Genomic DNA, 7,338 nt, shown 5'->3' on the forward strand with positions numbered 1-7,338 from the left:
CTTGTAATGGGGCAGTGGCACACAGGCCCTGAAGGATTCTCCTAACTGGAGGTTTTGAGACATCTTCAAAGGATAATTTTCCCATGTGGAGACGAGATTTGTTCTGATTGCTGCCTCATGAAATCCCCATATGCTAATATTGGAAACCAGGCCTCTGAGGAGAGATACCTGTAAACTAAAGCAATGAATCTGATTCAGTTCTAGGGGCCTGTCTGGTTCAATCTTCTTCTCTGGGGACATCCATCTACGCTGAGTAGAGGTAGATGCTCAGCTGGTTTCAGATGACCCTTGTTTGTCCTCGGCAGCCTACATTATTGGGATGTCCTTGGGGACTCTGGAGGTTTTTAATAATTTGTACGATTGTGGACAATGAAATGGGCAGAATTCCCGTGGTATGGACAGGCACAGTCCTGATGTGTGGCTCCAGGGGCCCCAGCCTGAAGGGTCTGTGGGCCAGGAATGTGGGGACAGAAGTCTGAAAACACAAACTCGGCTTAGGATTGGGACGTAGGTATGGCAGGCCCGATCTACAGACCGTGAGGAGAACTCTTCGGGATACGACAAAAGAGCGAGTGTGAGGCGCTTGCTCAGGCTTTTGTCTCTGGATTTGTTGTCAACGATGGCTGTGGAATCTCGGGGAGGCCTCATGGGCCATGGACGAGACATCTTCTCTGTGAATTTGGTCCAATCCCAATTGTTTTGGGTCAATCTGAAGGATGGGAGAAGTCCTTTTAGTTTTGTTTCCTCAGGAGTCCCACCAAAAAGGATTCCAAAGCAGAGCTCTGGGGAGGGATGAATGGACAACCCGAACAATCCAATTGCGGTGAGGTCGAGAACCGAGCAGGTTGATCCTCATTTGGGGTTTATGGAGATCCCCATAGAGCAAAGTTTTTCTTCTGGACAGCCAGCATAGGGCTGCATTGTGGTTCCAGAATTCCAACTCTTGAGGGCATGTTTGCCAGGAGTGTGAGGAAGGAAGTCTGAAAACAGAAGCTAGCACGAGGTTTGGGGCCAAGAGCATGGCAGGCCCACTGTGCAGAGGCTGAATTGAGATCTTCTGCATCTGAGGTCAGGGCGAGTATCAGATGTTGCCTCAAGCTGGAGTTTGTGTCCATGATGGCCCCTTCCTGAAGGGGGTGGTGGCGTCATGAGGCCAGGGAGGTTTCCCTACACTGGGAGTTGTGAGCTGCTCCAAACTTCAAAGTTTCCTTCTTCAGGACAGTCGAGTACTATTGGATGGTTCCAGGATGCCCCATACAGAAAGACTCGAGAGCAGGGGCCTAAGCATGGATGCCGAGAAACGCCAACTCACGTTCCCATTGCCTGGTCGAGAAAAGGCACGCTCAGTCTGCGGGCTCTAGGGTGAGCTACCCAGAAGGCTGAGTTTAAATGGACTCTCCTGAGGATGAGTCATAATGTGGGTTGGTGGCCATGGAGACGTTGGAATGTGGCAGTAGCTAAGGGACACTGCAGGATTCTCCAACCCGAAGGTTTTGACACAACTCCAACAAGGAAGCTTCCCATGTGGAGATGAGAGGTGTTCTGTCTGGTGCCTCAGGAGAGCCCCATATGCTGGTCTTCGAACCCAGGCCTCTGAGGAGTGATACCTGGACACCAAAGCAAGAGTTCATAATAGGGCCTAGGGGCCTGTCTGGTTCAATCTTCTGTCTCTGCGGATATCTGTCTGTGTGTCTGCATGGACGTAGTAGTTGCTCAGATTGTGTCCTAATGCCCCTGTTTGTCAAGTGTGGCTTGCGGTAGTGGGATGTCTTTGGGGACCTTGAGGTTTCTACTATTTTGTAGAGTTGTGGCCAATGGAACGGGCAGTATCTTAGGAGAGAGCAGGCACAGTTCTGTGGTGTGGCTCCAGATACCCCAGCCTGGAGGCTGTGTGGGCCACGGCTGTGCAGACAGACATCCAAAAACCCAAACTCAGCTCAGGTTTGGGGCCGAGGTTATGGCAGGCCTGATGTACAGTCCGTGAGGGGAGCTCCTCTGGATATGAAAGAAGGGTGAGAGGGAGGCAGTCGCTCAGTCTCTGGATGTTTTGTCCACAATGGCTGTTTAATGTAGGAGTTGCCTCATGGGTTGTAGATGTCTCCCTCTCTGGTAGTTTGTCCAGCCCCCAAGAGTTTGGGGTCATTCTGTGGGAAGGGAAGAGTCCTGTTTTCTGCTTCATGTGTCCCCCCAGTAGAGGGATTCTAGAGCATAGCAGTGGGTACTGACAACTGGAATACTCGCCCTCTGGTTAAGCCTGGGGGCCTATGGATATGACAAGCCCCATATGCAGGATCTTGGTCCAGCCACTGAGAGGCGTTACTTTAATACAGGACTCAAGCTGCAGGTCACAATGCATGTCTGTGCCCTAGGCGGTCCTCAAGCACTGGCGTGGCCTTTCGGACAATGCAGGTTTTCCCACATTGAACGTTGGACAACATGCCAACCACAAGGTTTCTGGCCATGGGGAAGGAGGAATTCTAATTTCTGCATCACGTTCACCCCTGGGCAGAGATTGGAGATGAGGTCTACGTTCTGAAGCCTGAAAACCGAGGTTGGGAAGAGATGACGACCTACGGCCATAGCGGGTCCTATGTGTCCAGGTTGCGGCCAGCTGTCTGGGTGTCGTTTGAGATGTCTGGTCTCGGGCTGTGCTAGACAGGGCATTAGTATACAGGGTAGGCTGTATAATTGCTTTACAGTCGAGTGGCATGCATTCGATAATCATTTGGGGTTTCTTATTAGCAGCATAGGGCAAAGTTTTTCTTCTGGAGGGCAGGCAAAGTGCTGCATTGTGGCTTCGGAATTCCCAAACTGGAGGGCTTGTGGGCCAGGAGAGTGAGGACGGAAGTCTGAGAACACAAGCTAGGCTTAGGTTTCGGGGCAAGGACATGGCAGGCACACTCTGCAGAGCTGAATTGAGATCTCATGCGTCTGAAGTCAGGTCGAGGATCAGACTTTGGCTCAGGTTGGAGTTACTGTCCATGTTGGCCCCTTCATGAAGGGGGGCACATTATAAGGCCATGGGGGTTTTCCCCACTATTGGAGTTGTGAGGTGCTCCAAACCGCAAGGATTCCTTCTGTGGGACAATTAAGATTTGTTGGATGGCTCCAGGACGTCTCATAAGGTATTTTTCCAGAACAGGGTTCTGGATGCCTGGGCAGCCAGCCACACATTCCAATTGTCTCCTAGCAACAAGAAACGTTTGATCTGCTGGCTTGGGGTAGCAACAGAAGGGGCTGAGTTGGAATGGACTTTCCTGAGGATGGTCTTAATGTTGGTTTGAGTACATTGAGACCTTGGTATGGGGCAGTGGCACCAGGGCCCTGAAGGATTCTCCTAACCAGAGGTTATGACAAAGCTCCAATGAGCAAGTTTTCCATGGGGAGATGAGATTTGTTCTTATTGGTGCCTCAGGAAACCACCATATGCTGGTATTGGAAACCAGGCCTCTGAGGAGAGATGCCTGGAAACCAAAGCAATGGATCTGATTAGGGCCGAGGGGCCTGTCCGGTTCAATATTCTTCTCTGGAAACACCTGTTGTCTGAGTGGAGGTAGTTGCTCAGCTGGTTTGAGATCACACCTGTTTGTCCTGGGGGGCCTACACTATAGGGATGGCCTCGGTGACTTTGGAGGTTTTTCCTAATTTGCAAGGTTGTGGCCAATGGAATGGGAAGAATACCCTTGAAAGGGAAGCAAAGTCCTGAGTTGTGGCTCCAGGGACCCAAGGGTGGAGCGTGTGTGGTCCAGGGCTATTTGGACAAAAGTCTGAAAACAAAAACTCCACTTAGGTTTGGGTCTGTAGGTATGGCCGGCCCGATATATAGACCGTGAGGAGAACTCTTCGGGCTATGAACAAAGGGCGAATGTGAGGTGCTTGCTCATGTTTATTTTTTTCTGGATATGTGTCACCGATTGCCATGGAATGTCCGGGTGTCCTCATGGGCCAACGATGAGGCTCCCTTTCTGGGGATTTGACCCGATCCCAAGAGTTTGGGATCATTCTGTGGGAAGGGAGGAGGCCTTTCTGTTTTTTTTTTTTTTTTCCTCAGGTAGACCACCAAAAGAGGGATTCCAGAGCAGAGTCCTGGGGAGGGGCGACTGGACAACCAGACCTTTGGTTAACATTGGGAGCTAAGAACATTGCAATCCCCATATGTGGGCTCTTGGTCCAGACACTGAGAGGCCTTCCTTGAGGATAGGGCTCACACTGAGTTTCACAATGTGATTTTGTGCCCAAGGAGCCCCTCAAGTCAGGGCGTGGCCTAATGTACCATGTTGGTTTCTCCTACACTGAACGTTTCACAATATGGCAACCACAAGTTTTCTGGCCATGGGGAAGAAGGAGTTCTAATTTCTGCAACACTTTCACTCCTGGACTGTGATTGGATTTAAGGTCTAGGTTCTGAAGCCTGAAAACTGAGGTTGGGAAGAGATGAAGACCTAAGGCCATGGTGTGTCTGATGTGCTCAGTGTTCGGCCAGCTGTTGAGTGTGGGTTGGGAGGTGCAGGCTCAGGCTGTGGCAGACAGGGAATTAGTGCCCAGGCTAGACTGTATCATTGGGGTGCAGTCGAGTTTCCTGCAGGTTGGTACTCATTTGTGGTTACTGGGTAGCCCCAGAGGGCAACGTTTTTCTTCTGGAGGGAAGACACAGTGCCACATAGTGGCTCCAGAATTCCCAAACTGGAAGGCTTGTGGGCCAGGAGTGTGAGGAAAAAATTCTGAGAACACAAGCCAGACTTAGATTTCGGGGTGAGGGGACGGCAGGAACCCTCTTCAGAGATGATTCGAGATCCCGTGTACCTGAAGACAGAGCTGGCATCAGACGTTGGCTCAGGTTGGAGTTTCTGTCCATGACGGCCCCTTCATGAAGGGGAGGGTGTCACGAGGCCATGGAGGTTTACCCACGATGGGAATTGTGAGATGCTCCAAACCGCAATGATTCCTTCTGTGGGACAGTCGAGACCTGTTGGATGGCTCCAGGACATCCCATAAGGAAGTTATCCAGAGCAGGGTTCTAAGGATGGATGCCTGGGCAGCCTGCCTCCCATTCCAGGTGTCTCATAGCGCCAAGGCAAGTTCGATTTGCTGGATCTAGGGGAGAAAACAAGGCGGGTGTGTTGAAATGGGTGAGGTGAGGATGGGTCATAATGTGCATTTGTGTCCATGGAGACGTTGGAATGGGGTGCTTGATCCGGGGCCCTGAGGGATGTTCATAACCAGAGGTTTTGATGGAGCTCTAAAGAGTACGTTTCCTATGTGGAGAAGAGAATTGTTTTGATGAGTGCCTAAGGAATCTCCCATATGCTGGTATTGGAATCCAGGCCTCTGAGGAGAGATGCCTGGAAACAAAAGCAATGGAAATGATTAGGGCCTAGGTGCCTGTCCGGATCAATCTCTTTCCTGGGGATACGTGTCTATGGATCTGAGGGGAGGTAGTTGCTCGGCTTGTGTCAGATCGCCCCTGTTTTTCCTGGGCAGCCTATAATATTGGGATGGCCTCGGGACTTTGGAGTTTCTCCTAATCTATAGGGCTGTGGCCAATGGAATGGGCAGAAATCCCCTGGAGAGGGCAGGCACAGTTCTGAGTTTGGCTCTAGGGGCCCAGCCTTGAGGGTGTGTGGGCCAGGCCTGTGGGGACAGAAGTCTGAAAACACAACCTCCGCTTAGGATTGGGGACATAGGTATGGCACGCCCAATCTACAGACCGTGATAACACTTCAGGATATGAAAAAGGGTGAGTTTGAGGTGCTTGCTCAGGTTTTGTCTCTGGATTTGTGTCAATAATGTGGGTGGAATGCTGGCGTGGCCTCATGGGTTGTGGACGGCTTTCCTTCTCTGAAGATTTGACCCAATCCCAAGAGTTTGGGTACATTCTGTGGGATGGGAGGAGTCCTTTCTGGTTTTTATTTTATTTTATTTTATTTTATTTTATTTTATTTTATTTTATGTACCTCATGTGTGCCAATAAAAGAGGGATTCCAGAGCAGAGTCCTTGGGAGGGACAACTGGATAACCCCACCTCTGTTTAAGTTTGGGGGCCTAGGGGTATGGCAAGTCCAATATGTGGGCTCTTGATTCAGACACTGAGAGGCCTTCCTTAAGGACAGTGCTCATGCTGAGGGTCACAATGCTTATTTGTGCCCAACATGGCCCTCGAGCATGGGAAGGGCCTCATGGGACACGCTGGATTCTCCTACACTGAACGTTGGAGAATATGCCAACCACAAGTTTTCGGGCCATGGTGAAGGATGAGTTGTGATTTCTGCATCACGTTCATCCCTGGACAGTGATTGGAGTTTAGGTTTAGGTTCTGAAACCCGAAAACCGAGGTTGGGAAGAGATGAAGACCTAAGGACCTGACGGGTCAAATGAGCTCAGTGTGTGGCCAGCCTTTGAGCGTAGGTCTGGAGTTGTGGACTCATGCTGTGTCAGACAGGGCATTAGACAGGGTAGACTGTATATTTGGGGTGCAGTCGAGTGGTGTTCAGTTGATCCTCATTCGGGCTTCTAGGTAGCTCCATAAGGCAACGTTTTTCTTCTGGAGGGCAGGCAGAGTGCTGCATTGTGGCCCCAGTATTGCCAAACTGTAGGGCTTTTGGGCCAGGGGTGTGAGGACGGTAGTCTGAGAACACAAGCTAGGCTTAGTTTCTGGGGTGAGGGCACAGAAGGCACACTCTGCAGAGCTGAATCAAGATCTCATGCACCTGAAGCCAGGGCGAATATCAGACGTTTGCTCAGGTTGGAGATTCTGTCCATGATGGCCCCTTTATAAAGTGGAGCGTCTCAAGAGGCCATGAAGATTTTCCCACAATGGGAGTTGTGTGATGCACCAGACTGCAAAGATTCCTTCTGTGGGACACTTGAGACTTGTTGGATGGCTCTAGGATGTCCCATATGGAACTATTCCAGAGTAGGGTTCTAAGGATGGATGCCTGGGCAACCCACCTCCCATTCTAGTTGTCTCCTAGCAACAAGGCAGGTTTGATCTGCAGGCCCTGCGGGAGAAACCAAGGGAGTTGTGTTGACATGGACTCTCCCGAGGATAGATCATAATGTGGGTTTAAGTCCATGGAGACCTTGGAATGGGGCGCTTGATCCGGGGCCCTGAAAGATTCTCCTAAACAGAGGTTTTTATAGAGCTCCAAAGAGTACATTTCCTATGTGGAGACGTGATTTTTCTGATGAGTGCCTCAGTAATCCCCCATATGCTGGTATTGGAAACCAGGCCTCTGAGGAGAGATTACTGGAAACAAAAGCAATGGATCTGATTAGGGCCTAAGTGCCTGTCCAGTTCAATCTTATTCTATGGGGATATCTGTCTCTGGGTCTGAGTGG

Source organism: Mustela lutreola, chromosome Y (genome assembly GCF_030435805.1).
Source record: "Mustela lutreola isolate mMusLut2 chromosome Y, mMusLut2.pri, whole genome shotgun sequence".
Lineage (NCBI taxonomy): Eukaryota > Metazoa > Chordata > Mammalia > Carnivora > Mustelidae > Mustela > Mustela lutreola.